At 57.4% G+C, this 16,597-nt stretch overlaps 1 long non-coding RNA gene across 1 annotated transcript; it reads right to left on the reverse strand.

Annotated features, from left to right (window-relative positions):
* Positions 1-1,121: 1,121 nt before the first annotated feature.
* On the reverse strand, positions 1,122-7,228 carry LOC141936946 (uncharacterized). Its single transcript, XR_012626853.1, has 2 exons — positions 6,402-7,228; positions 1,122-1,297 (listed from the first exon to the last, which is right to left on the reverse strand). It is a non-coding gene; the product is annotated as an uncharacterized LOC141936946 (long non-coding RNA).
* Between the last annotated feature and the right edge of the window lie 9,369 nt (positions 7,229-16,597).

Here is a 16,597-nt window from a genome sequence, read left to right on the forward strand (position 1 = left end):
CAAACAAACTATGGACACCGGTTGGGTTGCAGTAAATGCATACCGACAGGCCTCCGACTCACAATGCCTTTGAGCTATTTTAGATTCCGTTTTGTCTCTGATAATGATTTGAGTCAAAGGGGGTTGACTGATGGTTTGAATCAAAGGGTACCGACTTGTTATCACATTTACATTGAATACTCTGCAGCCTGTCTGTATCTCATCTCCTTTTTTAGCTGTCCAGGTATGGGATGAATTCTCCCATTTATATGTTTGGAGTGTTAGGTTATTGCTTAGTATGGCAGTTGCTAACTCTGTCCCATACAAATCTGCATCCATACGTCCTGTATGTCCATAATAAGCGTCTGCCCAAGGCCATATAATTTGATTAGTTAGGGTATGTTCAAAAGATTGGTGGGATTGGTTAGTCGTTCTAGTCCATCCTGGTAGTGTATTCATTGTAGTTAATACACCTAGCCAAACTATCCAATAGCTCCAACAGAAGACTGGCGGGATTCTATAGATTTGCATATTTTTTCTTAGTCTCTTTTGTATCAGGGTGTCTGGCACTCTCGTCTGACCCTTTTCCCTCAGAGGCCTTTTTTTCTTCAGAGTAGGGCAGTAAGTTTTTCCCCACTTTGGTACGTCTCTGCCTCCTCTGCCTACTCTGTTGCTTAGAGCAGCAGGGTGTTCCATCTTCTCGGCAGCAGCCGTATTCTTCAGGGGTACGTTTGCCTCTACTCCGGGACACATAGGTTTCCCAAGTTTTATCTTTGACCTCGGGTTCACGATAGGGGACCCAGGAGATCTGCTTTCTACAGATCACCCTTAGGTTCTGAGGGTGTTATTCAGTAGGCCAATTAGGGTGAGTGCACTCTCTTTCAAGATTTATCCCTTTAGTAAATATTTTCCATCAAATTTTAGAATCTTCAATTATTTTCCTGGTTTTACTCCAATTTTTAGGGTCTGATTAGTTAATCTCCGTTCTCGTTAATAACACTAATTACAACTAGACCGGAGATTTATTCCATGTGCATTATGAATCCCCCAGCCTTCTTTACATACATTACACTTTACACTTTATGTATATAAAAGGAAAACAAATATAAGTTTCAATTGGACAAAAATATCAGGGTCTCACTCATCGAGTCCTTCGTAGGTTCTTATCTCACAATGTGTAGAGAGTTCTTTCAGGTTCTCCGAAGGGTGACTCGTAGATCCCCAGGAGGGCTGGTCACTTTCCAGGCCGGATCCTGTATAGGTCCCTTTACTCGGCTTGCGTGTGTCCACCCCTTCTCAGCAGTCCGAACAGCAGTTTCTGTAGTGATAAGAGCAACATAGGGTCCTTCCCAACGGGGGGTCAAAGAAGATTCTTTCCATGATTTGATTAGTACTTTATCTCCTGGTTGGATTTGATGCATGGTCACATCCAATGGAGGCCTTTGTACTACCATCCCCCGGGCCTGCAGTTGTTTTCCTCTTGCCATTAGCTGTATCAGGTAGGACTTTATCTTTAATTCTTCAAGTTGGGGGTGATCCGGTGGCATTTCTAAATCATAAGGCATCCCATATAGCATTTCAAAGGGAGAAATGCCAACATCGGTTCGGGGCTGAGTTCTGATATTTAACAAGGCTAAAGAGAGACACTTTACCCATGACATTTTAGTTTCTAACATTAGTTTGGTAAGTTGTTTTTTTATTTCTCCGTTCATACGTTCAACTTTCCCTGAGCTCTGCGGGTGCCACGGAGTATGGTATTGCCACTGTGTACCCAGGGCAGCCAAAGTCTCTTTGGCTACTCTGGATACAAAGTGTGGCCCTCTATCTGAGTCTATTGCTTCTGTTGCTCCATACCGAGGTATAATTTCTTCAAGTAGTATCCTTGTTACTGTGTGAGCTGTGGCTCGGGCTGTGGGAAAGGTTTCTACGAATTGGGTTAAATGATCTATAATTACTAATAGGTATTTATACCTCCCCACCTTTGGTAATTCAGTAAAGTCTATTTGTATTCTTGCAAAAGGTCTATGAGCCAATTCTCGCCCCCCATATACTCGTTTTCTTATTTGATGTTTATTTACTTTTTGACAAACGAGACATTCTCCTATCACTCGTTTGGCTATATCATATATCCCAATGCACATGTATTTAGTTGCAAATTGATCCACTAATGCCTGAGTTCCCCAATGAGTGTTTTTATGGAATTGCTGCATTATCTTGGTAGCTATGGGTTTTGGGAGAACTTCTCGGCCGTCTGGGAGTTCCCATTTTCCATTAGCTTTCTGTTTAATCCCCATTTGATTTAATTTTGCTTGTTCTTGAACAGTAAAACTTAAAAGTTCATAGGATTTTCCATGAAAAAAGCACCACTTAAACCCTGGTCTTTCACATACACATTCTATACCGTCTACTCCGTATTCTTTCCAGCAACCATAACAGGGGAGGTAATTATCTCCACAATTAACACACCGCTTTCTGTCCTCTATCGGATCATCCAAGTGCAGTGCTAATAGCGCTGCTCTCTTTGCCTCTTGATCAGCAAGGTTATTCCCCCGTACTAAAGGATTTAGCCCCCTCTGGTGTCCCTTTAAGTGTACTACCGCAATTTCGCTGGGCCCTCGTATAGCTTGCAAAATTTGTGATATTAACTCCTGATGTACTAGGCCTTTCCCCCGAGAATTGATTAAGCCTCTTTCTTCCCATATTTTCCCAAAGGTATGTACTACTCCGAAGGCATATCTAGAATCGGTGTATATAGTTCCCACTTTTCCATTTAGTAATTGTAAAGCCTTTAATACTGCATATAATTCACATGCTTGTGCTGACCAGCTGGGATTCAAGGGTCCTGATTCTATCACCTTAAAAGTTTTTCCATCAATTATGGTATACCCTGATTTTCTTTTTCCTTCTACCACTCGAGAGGATCCATCTACAAATAATTTTTCTCCTTTCCCTAATTCCTCTTCTTCCAAATCTGGTCTTATCTTAGTCTGCTCCTCGATGTTACGGAGGCAATCATGAAAAAGATCTTGACTAGGTTCTCCATACAAAAATTGGGCTGGATTTTGTAACGATGTTGTTTCAAGGGTCAGGTAGGGGGATGTAATGAGGATTGCCTCGTATTTTACCAGTCTAGCATCGGTTATCCATTTTTCTGCTTTTTGCTGTAACACACCTCTAATATTATGGGGTGATAGTACCCTTAATTCACTACCAAAAGTTATTTTATGCGCTTCCTCAACTAACAAAGCAGCTGCCACCACAACTTGTAGGCATGTAGGCCATCCCCGACTTACGGGGTCCAGTAATTTTGAGATATATGCTACTGGTTTCTTTTTTCCTGCCCATTCCTGGGCTAATACTCCAAATGCAGTTCCTTCCTCTGTGTTGACAAATAAGAAAAATGGTCTTTTTAGGTCGGGCAAGCTCAGAACAGGAGCATTTACCAATTCAGTTTTTAATTCTTTTAACCGTTGATCATCTTCCTGAGTCCATTTTAATAATCCATTTTTAGTTATTTTGGTGTATAAAAACTTCACCTTTCCACTATACCCTTCGATCCACTGCTTACAGTATCCAAATAGCCCTAATAGCTGCCGGACTTGTTTTTTAGTTTTTGGACTTGGTAGGGAAAGTATCCCTTTAACTCTTTCTGGATCTAATTTCTTAGTTCCTTGACTTAATCGATGCCCTAAGTATTTAACTTCCTTTTCGACAAATTGCAATTTGGATTTTGACACCTTCAATCCCTTTAAGCTCAGGAAATTTAACAATTTGATACTTTCTTCCCGAACCCTTTCCTCATCCTCCCCTGCTATTAAAAGATCATCTACATACTGAACTAGGGTAAGGGTATCTCCTATCTGGTAATCCTGTAAAATTTGTTCTAAAGCTTGCCCAAACAGGTTTGGGGATTCAGTGAAACCTTGGGGTAGGACTGTCCACCGGAGTTGAGTTTTCCTGTGGGTATCTGGGTCCTCCCACTCAAAAGCAAAATAGTTTCTGCATTCCTCTTTTAAGGGACAGGCCCAGAAAGCGTCCTTCAAGTCTATTACACTGTACCACCGGTCGTTCGGGCCTAATTGACTTAAGAGAGTGTGTGGGTTAGCTACTACAGGGAATCTAGTTACAGTCCTTTTGTTAATTTCCCTTAGGTCATGGACTAATCTGTACCCCCCATCTGCCTTCTTGACAGGTAAAATGGGAGTGTTAAAAGGGGACATGCAGGGTTCCAATAATCCCTGCTTTATTAATCTCTGAATTTCTGGTTTTAATCCTTGCCTTCCCTCCAGAGGTATGGGATATTGCTTAATCCTCACCGGTACTTCAGGATCCCGGATGGTTACCATAAAAGGTTCAACATTCAATTTTCCCACCGTATCTGGAGTGTCATCTTCAACCCGTAAGGGGCATAGTTTGATTTCAAGTTTGTGTTCTGTTACTTCCAAACTAATTCCTAATTCAATCATTAGATCTCTCCCCAGTAGGTTATAATCTGCCTCAGGTACTAACAATAAGGATCCCACCCCCACTTTAGAATCTGTTTCAAGGAGTACATCTTTAATTACCGGTACTCCGAATGGTTCTCCTTTTGCCCCGACTACTTGTACTTTTTCTGATGAAATCTTACACCCTTGGGGCAATGATTGAACAGTAGATCTCTCCGCTCCTGAATCTACTAAAAATTCTATCTCCTGTTGCTGAGGACCTACTTTTAACTTTATCAAGGGCTCAGTTCGTTCTCGGGTCCCCAGCAAATAGAGCCCCTGACACCCCTAATCTTCTTTAAACATTCTCTCATCCATCATTCTCCTTCTGCAGCTCTTCTTTGTGTGACCTTTTCTTCCGCAATAAAAGCAGACAATACTCCCTTTTTCTCTCTCTCTCCCCGGTTCCTTTGATCTATAGCCTGTTCTTTGACCTTCTTGTTTTCTCCCAGCACCGTTCACTCTCTGTCCTTCCCTTATCGCAGCTACCATCATTCTGGTATGTTTCTTTTGAGTCTCGTCCTCCCTTCGGACATAGACTTTCTGTGCTTCCCTCAGTAATTCATCCAACCCCCGATCCTGCCAATCTTCTATTTTTTCTATCTTCTTTCTAATATCTATCCATGCTTTTGCCACAAATTGTGTCTTTAACAATGCCTGTCCCACTGGGGTATTAGGGTCCAGTCCTGAGTAAAGCTGAAGATTTTTCCTCAGTCTCTCTAACCACTCGGTAGGGGTTTCATCTTTTTTCTGATGTTCACTAAAAGCTTTGTTTATATTTTGTCCTCTAGGGACTGATTCTCTTATACCCTGGATTACAATCGTCCTCAGGTCTTGCATATGACCTCTATCGATTTCATTTTGATTATTCCAATTAGGTCGATTTAGAGGCCATTTTACGTCTGCTGCCGGACCTTGCTGATGCTGTTGATCCCAAATTCTCATTCCTGCTCTCCTGATCATATCCCTTTCTTCAACAGTGAATAGTATAGCCATTATGGCTTGTATTTCATCCCAGGTATAGATGTTTGGTCCTAAAAATTGATCCACCCGCTCTGCCACACCTAAAGGATCCTCCAATAGATTCCCCATCTCTTTTTTAAATTCTCGGACGTCCCCTGAATTAAGAGGGACAGTCACATATCCCATGCCAGGCTGGGGTCCTCCCATCGCAACCTCCCTTAGGGGGTACAAGCCACTATCACCCCACCCCATTCTAGTTTGACTACGGGTTATTCGTCTCGGTTCTTTCGGGGATTCAGGTGGAGAGTCTGAATTCTCTGGGTCCTCCGGCGCAGTCGGAGGAGGTGAAGGCGCCGGAGGTGGGGGTGGAGGTATGTAAGGAGGAGGAGAGGTGGGAGGTTCGTCCTCATCACGTACCTTCTTTTTCTTAACTTTTTCTTTTAGAGGATATAGATTTATTCGGGTATCTGATGCTATCCATACCTGTGCATATTCACTCTCCTCTAAATTAAAGGGTTCCCTTGAGTTGACATAAATGTTTAGGGCTTGGCAGACCCATTCTTCAAAGGACCCAAAAACAGGCCAATAGAGATGGTCGCCTCTGATTTGTTTCCCTCCCCAAACTTCCATACAATAATAAATAATTTTTGCTTTGTCCTTACCCCGCCTAGAGGGGTAATCTTCCCAATGGTTTAACATCAAGCCTAAAGGGCTATCTGGTGGTATTTGGGGGTACCTCACCTCGGGTCCCAAATCACCCATGGGATCAGAAAGCTTGCTCTTCTTCTGTCCCATCTTCTGGAGCGCCTTCACACACTCACACAATTCGCTTCCCCCTTTTCGTGACCCAGTCCCTCGCGGGATATGGGAACTGCACTACCGAGGGGTCCGCACTCGCTTCGCCCTGCTGGGCGTCTCACACACCACGCTCCGGGAAACCCAACCCCAACCGAACGGTAACCGGCCTATACTCACGCAACCCTGCGTCTTCGTCCGGGGCTTCGTGCACAAAGATTACGGGGTTACCGGTATTTTTTTGCTTGTTGCCGAGTTTTGGAGTTCGTCGGTAGAGGGCGTGATGTGATAGCACTCAGCCGGGGCCGCTGAACTCAGCGGGGCGCGCCTCCCCGTATGGGGGCTTCCCACCAGATTGCCTCTATCCGAGTCACGGCACCAATTTTGTTATAGACTATCTTGCCAAAATGATGCAAGTTAGGACTAATTAAATTTAAATTGTTTATTTAGCAAGCGGCAATAAGCAAAACAGCGCTGGGCGGCCGGGGAGTCCCTGCTCCACCAACGGCACGCAATCACTCCCCGAGGGTCCGTCTTTTTTATATCCTCCGCCTTCCGGTATCGGGTCTCTCTGAGAGGTGTATCCTGCGTCTGCACACTTTGCAGCTAGGGGGTCGCTCCATCCGGGTCTTCCTCACGTCACCAGCTCCTCGTATTTCCTGCTTTCCTGAGAGTGGCTCACAAAGCTTTTGTTTATATCTTACAGAATATAAGCACTACCCCTCTCTTTTTTTTTTTTCTCTTGTTCTCCCCTTTGTCCTTCTCCCCTTTCTCCCTCTTTTCAGTCTTTTGCCTAGTAGGAGTCCTTGCTTCAGCATTTCAACTTAGATAAGCACTTGCAGTCAGTTAGTCGTTACACAGTGTAATAGTTAAGATTAAGCTTAGGCCTACATAGTTTATGGAATAACATGTCACGAGCTCCCAGTATCTTCTATGGAATTTGATGAACAAACAGTTTACTGTCTATCACACTCAACAGACTTAGGCTGGGTTTGTCTGGGTCGTGGTGCTGCCAAAAGTCCTGTAACAATTTGGACAGACGAGTTTCAGTTCCCTCTCTGCAAGTACTGGCCGGGAGTTTCTTGCTGCGTTGCCACTTCAGGTCTCCTCTACTGTTCGCTGCAGCCATCTGCCACCACTCAGCCCTGCTGCGACCACTTCAAACGTCTCTGCGGGAAGGAACCCACGTACCTGAGCAGAAGTCAATGCCACAGGACCGTGCCTCACCACCGGGGGCTCGATAAAGCTGTGTAACACATGAACGCGAGCAACTACAGCGAAGCAGCAGCATCCCCAACCTCTGCAGAAGCTAGACGGCAGTGTTGGCACAGGCTCTGGGGCACGGGCAAGCTACTGCTCGTATGTCACACAGTGGGCTCTGACTGTGGCTCCTCTGTTGACAGGAATCAGTTCTGGGATCAGGGCGGGACATGGGCACACACCCCAGCCAGGGCCGCCTCTGCTCCGTTAGAAGGCACCGGAGATCTGCCATGGTGCTCCCGTGTCACCGGCCAGGGAAAGGGGGGGGGCTGTTCCCATGACGGAACATGCCTTGGGGACACCACTCCTCTTCCCCGCCTTTCTGCCTGGCGTGTCTCAGTACAGGCTCGCCTCAGCGCTGCCTCTTCTCCGCAGGGAACTCTGCCGCAGCTCGGAAATTCGCTTCTGCTTCCCAGCCCTGCTGTGTCTCCAGGAGCACATCTCCAGCTGCTGCCCAGAGATGCCCTCGCGCGGTGGGAGTCTGCGGTGGGACGGGGTATCTGCTCGGGAGCACATCTCGGCACCGCACGGCACGGCACGGCAGGAGGTTTCCATCCCCGGGGGGACATTTCCACCCTGGGGGGGACGCTCGGACAGGGCTGTCCGATACCGCCCTGTGGAGCACAGAAACCCTGAGAACATTCCGGGTGTCCCCAAGAGCTGCAGAGCTCGTTTGCCCAGACCTGGCATCAGGCTTGACCAAGGGAGGGAGAGGGCGCGGGGAACCCGACGCAGGCAGAGCTGGGGGGGATTCTGAAGTTCCCTCCTGTAAATACGGACGAATTCAAGGCCTCATTTACAAGCTACATAAAGCTGCGGAAGGCGAGCCCCGTCAGCAGAGAGTCTTCCTTCAGCTGCCCCGCGGCTGATCCGCACCGCCCGTGCAGAGGGAACGGGGAGCCCAGAGCACCGACGGGCAGACACAAAGGCACCTTCTGCTCGGCCTCCAGACGCCCTCCGAGCCTTTCTTCTGCCTTCTCAGCCCCCTCCCGGGACAAACAACAGCCGCTGCCCCCCTCCCTGCCAGGCGAGGCGGCCCCCGGGCGCGGCGGCCCCCCCCCCCGCGCTCTCATCCGCGGCGCGTCCCTTCCGCGGGGGGCGGGAGGAGCGGAGGGCGCTGGGCGGTCCGGAGGTGTCCGGCGGGCAGCGAGGAACATTTCTCCTTCCAAACCCGCCCTTTTCAGGCAAAGAAAAGGGACATCGACCCCTACAAAGCTAAAAAAAGACTGAGCCCGTCCTGGCCGCGCACCCCCCCCAAGCACCGCAGCGGCCGCCCGGCCTCGCAGGGGGGCACCGGCCCCGGGGGCGCCGGGAGGGAGGCGGGGAGGCTCCGCCGTGCCCCGGCCCGCGGCGGTTCGGCAGCGCCGGCGGGGCCGTTCCCGGCGCCGGGACTCATCGGCGCGGCCGGGAGCGCGTCCCCGCCCGGAGAGCCGTCGGGCAGGCGGACGGGCAGGAGGGCGGGCGCGGGGACGCGCCACGGCCCGGGAAAGGGCCACGGAGTCATTTTGAACACTGCAACGTTCCCTGAGAAACAGGTCCAGTCCACCTCACTCAAATCATGCACAAAAAAAAAGCCACCACATCCTCTTGATCGTGGCTTGCACCTATTTAAATGGTGCTACACGGTTTTTCCGTTCCATTAACAAGAATTAATTTCCCATGCGAAACTCGGGATATATATTGGAGCTTAATTAGCAAGAAACGCGTATATTCCTGCGGTACGGCCCCCCCGCAGCCTGCGGGGGTGAAGGGGGCTCAAAGGGTCCCTGTCCTCACCGGCGGCGGCCAAAGGAGCCGAAACTCCGCCGAGCTGATGCGGCCGCGGCGCTCCGCCCCCCCGCACACACGTTGCCACCCGACGGCTCCGCTCCCCTGCCCAGTGTTTATTCACCGCATCGACAGGGGTGGAAGGAATTGAGCGGGCAGATGGGAACCGCTGAGGGGAACCCTTCGGGCCCCTCGCACGGGGTCACCGCGCTCACCCACCACAGAACACCCTCCAGCTGCAAACGCGCAGCGAGCTTTGGAGCTGGGTGGGTACGAACAACCCGCCGCGGTTCCCGGTCGGGGTTTGCCCTCCGGTACGCTGAAGGCAAAATGCTCTTTGACATCATTTGGTGGCAGCTTTCATCTCCCCTGTCCCCAGCACTTTCCCCAGCTGAATGCAGCGTGACACGGTTAGCGCAGGCGCTCAGAAAGTCACCTTCTAGACACAGTGCTGGCCGCCACCCCAGAGGTGCAACACTTGATGCCAACACGGCCAGGTTTCACCCAGACAGTCTGTCCGCAGCGCAGGGACCAAGGGGTGCAGTGAGTGGAGCCGAGTCAATAAAGCAAAATTATTGCAGTTACACAGCGGGGTGCCGGAATGACTCCCTGTGCTTCCTCCTGCAGTGCACGGGCCAGTGCTCGGAGAAGATGCGGGGCTGCATCCCACATCACTCCCTTCTTGCCCTCTGCCTCCCCGCCTCAGGCCCCAGTTTTCTTCCTGTAGGGAAAAAAGGCAAATTGCATCAAGTTCTGGCTGTTGGCGGGGGAACCACCGGCTCAGGAATTCAACTCAGAAATAGAAACTTTGGCTTTTGAGCGATCTGGTCATTCCCAGTGAAGCAGGACAGAGCTCCGCGCTGGCGCAGCCGTGACCAAGCGCCACACACGTGCGGCTTCAGGAGATCCCGGAGTCACGAGAGGAGACAGAGCCCGGCCCGAGGGACGGGCAATGCGCTGCCTTGAGAAACGAGCCGCTGTGGAGAGACGGGGTTTGTTCAGCGCTCCTGAAAGCGGCCCAGAAGCAAGAAGTCAGGGCTAGTGCAAACCCTGCAGCTTCTGCCCGTGGCTGGGCCGGCGGGGATGTGAACTGGCGAGGAGCGAGCCCGAGGGTCCTGGCTCGACTCCTGCCCGTCTGCCACAGCCCACGGGGCCCCCGCGGGTGGAAAACCGCAGGATTTGGGCAGGCGCGCTGGCACCAAAGGGCGTGTGAGAAGACGGCTGGACGCGAGGGGGGAAGCTCGCCTGGAGCTGAACTTTGTGCGGCGATGGCTGCCAGGCGCTCCCCTCCGAGCTGGGGGGGTGTGTCTCTGTCCCCCAGCCGGCTGCTGGAGCCGGGGGGACCGCAGGGCCCCGCGGTTCACACGGAGCCAAGTGCAGAGAGCGGGAGCGGCCTGCCCCGGGCCCTCCCCGGCCTCCTGCCGCAGCACGGAGGGACGCAGCGGCCCGTGAGCCAGCGGGGAGGTGAGACGGACACGGCGGGTCCCGCCCCCCCGACAGCCCCGCGGAGCACCGGGCCCGCCGGGCTCCGCGCCCGCGCCGCTGGTAACGCGGCATCCGCGGAGGCGCAGTCAGCGCGGAAGGGGGGGAGGGGTGTCAGGGGGGACCCCCCCGGGCCGGGCCCAGCGCCCAGGAACCGCCGGTGCCGGGGACGCGCCACCCGACGGGACCAGCCGGGACGGGCGGCCCCGCGTACCGCGGCCCTACTCTCAGTGCCCCTTTTTCCTACGCCAGTTTTACGCCGTTTTTAGTTCCTCGGCGGATCGTGTTTTAAGGCAGAACCATTTTCGCCAGAGCAACCCCCAGAGAGAAACATCCAGCCGCACGCACTGGCACCACGGCGCAGGCTTGGATTAAGAGCCCCGCGGGCCAACAGCCTCTCGCTACAACGGCCCCAATTCTCTCCATTTTCTTCGTGCTGTGTCTCACCGTCCAGGATTTCAGGGATCTCTCCTACGTCCGCTGAGTACCGCCCCCACCTATCCCCGCGTTACTTGTGAGAGAAAGGACTCGGAACCAGGCGCAGCCCCCCCCATCGGGGGCGTCCCGCGAGAGCCCCCCCGCTCTGCTCTCGGCCCCGACAGGACCAGCCCGGGGCCACCCTGCCCGGCCCGGCCTCCCCTTCCCTCCCGCCTCTCCCCGCCGAGGGACAAACCCCCCCGCCCCGCGGGGCCGTTCCGCAGGGCCCAGCGCGGAGTAAAGCGGCGTCCGAGCCGGGGGCACCCTCCGGTGCGCCGGGAGACGGCGGCCGCGGGACGGGGGGGGGGCGCAGAAATCGGGAATTCCCCACAGCCGGCGTGTCCGCCCGCCTTCCCCTCCCCAAAACACGGTGCTGGGGGCGCTCGCTGAAATACCGCGGGCGTGTAACCGAACCGGGGCCGTTTAGGCCGGGCTGTGGCGGGAGGTGACGGAAGCGCACAGCCGCAGAGCCGAGCTCCTGCGCGTTCCGCGAATAACGCGCCTCTCCCCCAAAAACTCTCCCCTCTCGCGGAGCAACCCCGGCCACGGCGATAACCGTCCCCGCGCCCGGCCCTCAGCTCCGTGCAGCGCTCGGGGGGGGCCCCGGCCAAGCCCCGCACCCCCGCAGCGTGACACCACCACCCCCCCCTCCCCCCGCTCCGCCGCAGAGACCCTCGCACCGCGCGGGCGCTTCCCCAGAGCTGCTCCGCGGCCGCGGAGGTTCCGCCGCAGGGCGCGGGGGGGCGTCGGGGGGGGCCGCCTTCCCCTGGCCGCCAGCGCAGCCGCGGTGCCCGCCGCGCCCGGCCGTCGCCCGGCTCCGAAAACAGTTAAGAAACGCGGAGAAACCCCCCGCACGCTGTTTTTCTCCAAGAGCCGCTCCATGAATTCCTGCTGCGCGCTCGGCATCGCCGCGGAGAACAACGCGCGGAGTGACTTCGTCGGCGCCTCCTGCTGTGTCGTTCAGAGACGAAAGGCGCGGGCGTGCAGAAAGGGGGCGATTTTATAGAAACCGAACCCGCAGCCTCCGCAAAGCGCGCACGAACGCCCCGCACGGACTCGTTGACAGCGCGGAAAAAGGACCGGCGAGCCAGAAACTCCGCGCAGCTGCCGCCCGTCGCAGCGCGGCCTCCCCCACCTACCGAGGTCTGGCCCCCGGCCCCCGCCGCGCTTCCCTCCGCACCCCCCGGGGCTCGTCTTCCGCGCTGCCGCCGGGGACCCACGACCGCTCCGGCACGGCAGCTCCGCTGGCGCCCGCGGACCCTCCGCCGCTGCCGCACCCGGGCGGTGAGGGCCCGCGTCCCCCCGCGACGGGCGGGGAGCGAAGACCGACCCGAGGGGACACCCCGGGCCGGGACCCCGTGGCGCCGGGGGCTCAGACCGGCGCTCTGTCCGTCGCCTCCCGGGGCTGCGGGACCTCCCCCCGCGGGGCCGCCGTGGGCCGTCGAGGGGCAGCCCCGGGCCCGCCGGGGAGACGCCCGAAAGCCGCCTCCGGACCGGCGGCGGGGGTGTGGGGCGGGCCGGGGTGTCCGGCGGTGTCCCCGGCCCCCCCGCTCTGCCCGCCGGGCCGTGCCGTGACGCGGCTGGTCTGGGGGTCGCGCCCTGCCTGGTCGCAGCCATAAAAACCCCCCAAGCCCCGCTTGCCTCGCCGTGGCAGCGGCTGTGGGCGCGTCAGGACTAAACTCCAGCGCGGTGCCGTCCGGGCTTAGGTCGGGTTTCGCGCGGGACAAACGGATTTCCCGGGGCTCGGCCCCGCCCCTCGCTTAGTGACGGTCATGCAGAATCGGCTCCGGGGATTTAAAACAAGGATCAGGGCTTTTAGGGAGAGAAGAACACGGGGCTTCTCCTTTCCTGCAGCTGCTCGAGAGCAGAATTCCCTTTTCCCAAACGGACCGTATTTAGGGACGGACGGACCAGTCTCCGTTTGCTTTCCTGGGGCTCCGCGGCGCGTCTCGCATCTCTCGTCAGGCGGAGCTGAAACAGAGGGGGGGCGGGGGGAGATGGAAACACAACGGCGAGTTTAATTAAAGACACCTGGCGAGTTAAATAGGCGCCGAGAAGCAGCCCCACCCCGGGTATTTACGGCCCCTGCGCCGGACCCGCTGTTGCTTTGTTCCCCCGCGATGTGCCGGGAGCAGCAGCAGCGGCGTTTGGGGTGCGGGAACTCTGCGGGGAGGGCTGGGCTGGCGGGGGAAGGCGCCAGCAGCCTGCGGCCCCCCCGGCTGGGGATGGTCCCGGCTCTGCGGGGAGCTGAGGGCAGCCGGCGCCGAGCACCCTCTGCCCGCGGCGCGGGGGTTCATTAGCCCCGCCCGGGGGTGTCGGGCTCCATTTCGGCCCCGGAGAAGGGCCCCGGGCGGCTCCGATGCTCCTTTTTCAGCTGAATGAGGAAGGTTTTATGGCCGGACCCCGGGGGTGCAGGGGGGGAGCGGCGAGGCCGCTGTAGGGCGGGGGGTGGCGGTTCCGGGGGGGCGCGCTCGGGCTCTGGGCGGCGGCAGGACGGACAAACCGCTCCCGCGGGCCCCGCGCTCCGCCGCCTCCGCCGGGTTTGCTCAGGCCGCGGTGTAGGTCGGGTCTTTGTTTAGGCGGGGGCGGCGGGGGGAGGCTGTGGCAAGCGGGGAAGGCGAACGGGGTGGGGGTGGGGTGTCTGTGCGGTTTTTTGTCGCTGCTATTGTTGTCGTCTGTGTTTCCCCCTTCTCCTCCTCCCCACCCCGCAGAGCCCCGCGGGGTGCTGGCGGAGGTAACGCTCCCGCGGCGCGCAGGCGGGTTTTGCGCGGGGTTGAGGCCGCCGAGGCAGGTCCCCGCGCCGCCGGGCCACCCGCTGGGGAACAGAAACTTTCGCTGCCGGCGCTGGGAGCAGAGACCCGGCGCGGGGTCCCGGGGCCGCCCGGGGGATGCGGTAGGGCCGGGCCGTGGGGTGGCAGCGCGACCCGCTGCTGCTCTGCGGCTGGAGGACAAGGACCTGCCCGCGCCCGGCGGCCCCGCGGAGAAGCTGCGCGGGGTGCGGAGCGGGGGTGGCGCCGGTGCCCGGGCCGGAGGCGGCGCCGGTGCCCGGGCCGGAGGCGGCCGCTCCCGCCGCTGCGCGGTCCAGCCGCTCCCTGCTCGGCTCCGGCGCGGGCGCGGCCCCTCCGCTCGGCCCCGCGGAGGAGCCGCGGCGGGAGCCCCGCGGGTGCCGGCAGCCCGGGCTGGTGCGGAGCCCCCGGGCGAGGCCGGCGGGGGCCGGGCGCTGACCGCGCTCTCCCCGCGCTCCCCCGCAGCCCGCCCCGACGCGGACTCCTGCTCTTCCCCCGCCGCCCGGTCGCCCTCCTGCTCGCCGCGGTCCGTGGCCTCGGGCTCCGGCTGCGGCCCCGGCCGGTGCCTCTGCAGCAGCTGCGGCCTGAGATGGTGGGCAAGGACCCGCTGAAGGGGGGAGCGGGGCGGTGGCGGCCCCTCCGGCCCCCGCTGCCGCGGCCGTGCTGCCCCGGGGAGGGCGGGGGCAGCCCGCCGGGACGGCGGGGGCCGTCGAGGAGCCGGGCTCAGCTGGCTCGGGGAAGCTTGTTCCCCGCCCCGCCGTCGCTCGGGCAGCCGGTGCCGCTGCACGCCCCGTCCGTGCCCTCGGTGCCGGCCGCGAGTGGAGGTGCCGCGGGGGGGGCGGGTAGAAGTACGAAGCTCGTTGCGGGCGTGTCTGTGAGTTCGGGGCCGGGGGGAACTGAACTGCTGCTCCCGCTCCGGGCAGCGCTTTCCCGGGCTGGGGTTGGGTTTTCTTGCCCCGCTGCAGGAGAGAGCGGGGAGGGCAGCGGATGGTTGGAGCGGGGATCGCTGCCCGGCCCTGCCCGCCCCCCCGGGTACGCGGGGCGGTGGGACCCCTTTGTTATCAGCTGCAAGGAGTCTCTAGGGTGATGTCGTGAGCCTCAAAGCGAAAGTGCTTCTGGAGAACCGCGGCGATCAGTTATTGCTGTGAAAGGTGCTGTGGTGCTGTCTGAGGGGAACAAGCTGTGGGGTGCAGGGGGGTTTTGCTGGCCTGAGCGTTCAGACCTGGGTAGGATAATTAAAAACCAAACAAGCCATGTGACTGTAAATATGAAGCGTTAATGTGGTTCGAAGGGGGCTATTTTCCTTCTGGTTACACCACCTGAATTACCCTGGATCAGCCTCTTGCCCTCTGTCCTTCCAAAAGCCAGGCAGAGCCCCACACCAGGAGTCCCTCGATGCCATCAGCCGCGGCTCACCCGAGGCCATGGCCTGTCCTGCAGAGGGACGGTGGTGACGCTGCTGGAACCATCGCAGTGCTGTTCCTGGGGCACTGGCTGGGCTCTGCGCTGGGTGAGGAGCTCAGAGGAGCGGGTGTGCTGGGGCGGTGTTCACTGGGAGCAGGGAAGGGGCAGGGGTGGGCAGCTGCTCGATCCCGTTGGTCCGAGGGAATCCTCTGCAGCGGGGGGCTGGCACAGGGACAGGGCACGGGGCTGGCAGAGAGCGCACTTGGACTTGGTGTCAGTGCCATGAGCTCCTGTGACGCTCCGGCAGCTCGTTTGTGACTGATTGTTGCTGTCTCCTGTCTCAACAACTGGGATAACTGGGTGTGGGGGTGCAATTCTCACCCCTCCCTGCCCCTCCTGGTTGGGTGCTTGGTGCTGGGTGTGATTCCCCCCACCTCCCCCAGCTGTGTCCCGTCTGTGGAGATAAGGACTGAGAACGTCACCGAGCCTGGCTCCTGCCCTCCCGCCTGCTGGGGATCGGCTCTAATGGCCCCTCATCTCCTCAGGGCCGGGCACACCTGGGCCTGGGATGGGGCCAGATGGGAACAAGAACAGAGCTGCACCTTCATCAAGTTCTTGTGCAGCTGCTGGGCGGCACCAGAAGGGACCTGACAAAAGTCAATGATCTTGGACCCTCTAAACTGCGCCCCCCAGGGAGACCCTTGGAGCTCCCCTGGATCCCAGCGGCCTGTGACCAGCATCTGCCCTGAGCTGGAGCCTCGCAGGGACCAGACCCTGGAGGTGTCGTCTGCTGCCAGAGCTGAGGGCAGGCCGGGGCGAGGTGCCCCCGCTCGGGGCTCAGGGATGGCCCGCGGGGGAATGCCGAGGCCTCGGGAGGGTTGGCTCTGCCCTCGAGAGGAGGGAAATGTTCTCTGAGCTCGCTGCTCTGTCACCCGCTCGGTCTCTGCTCATGGGGGGACGGACCCTCGTTTCCGGGTGTCTGTCCGTTGGTGGATGCGCAGGGATCGATGGGTCAGTGAAGGCACCGGTGAGGGAGGGAGTGTGAATCTGGGCAGTTCAGAGTCTGTGAATCAGTCGCTTTTCTTTCTTTCAGCATCTCGGAATTATTTTGTAATGATAAATTGCTGTTAGTGATTAATAAATCCAGATTTCCTGCTAAACCATCACCGTGTCAATACTATCAACCGTGACACCCAGTGC

Source organism: Strix uralensis, chromosome 35, assembly GCF_047716275.1.
Source record: "Strix uralensis isolate ZFMK-TIS-50842 chromosome 35, bStrUra1, whole genome shotgun sequence".
Taxonomy (NCBI): Eukaryota; Metazoa; Chordata; class Aves; order Strigiformes; family Strigidae; genus Strix; species Strix uralensis.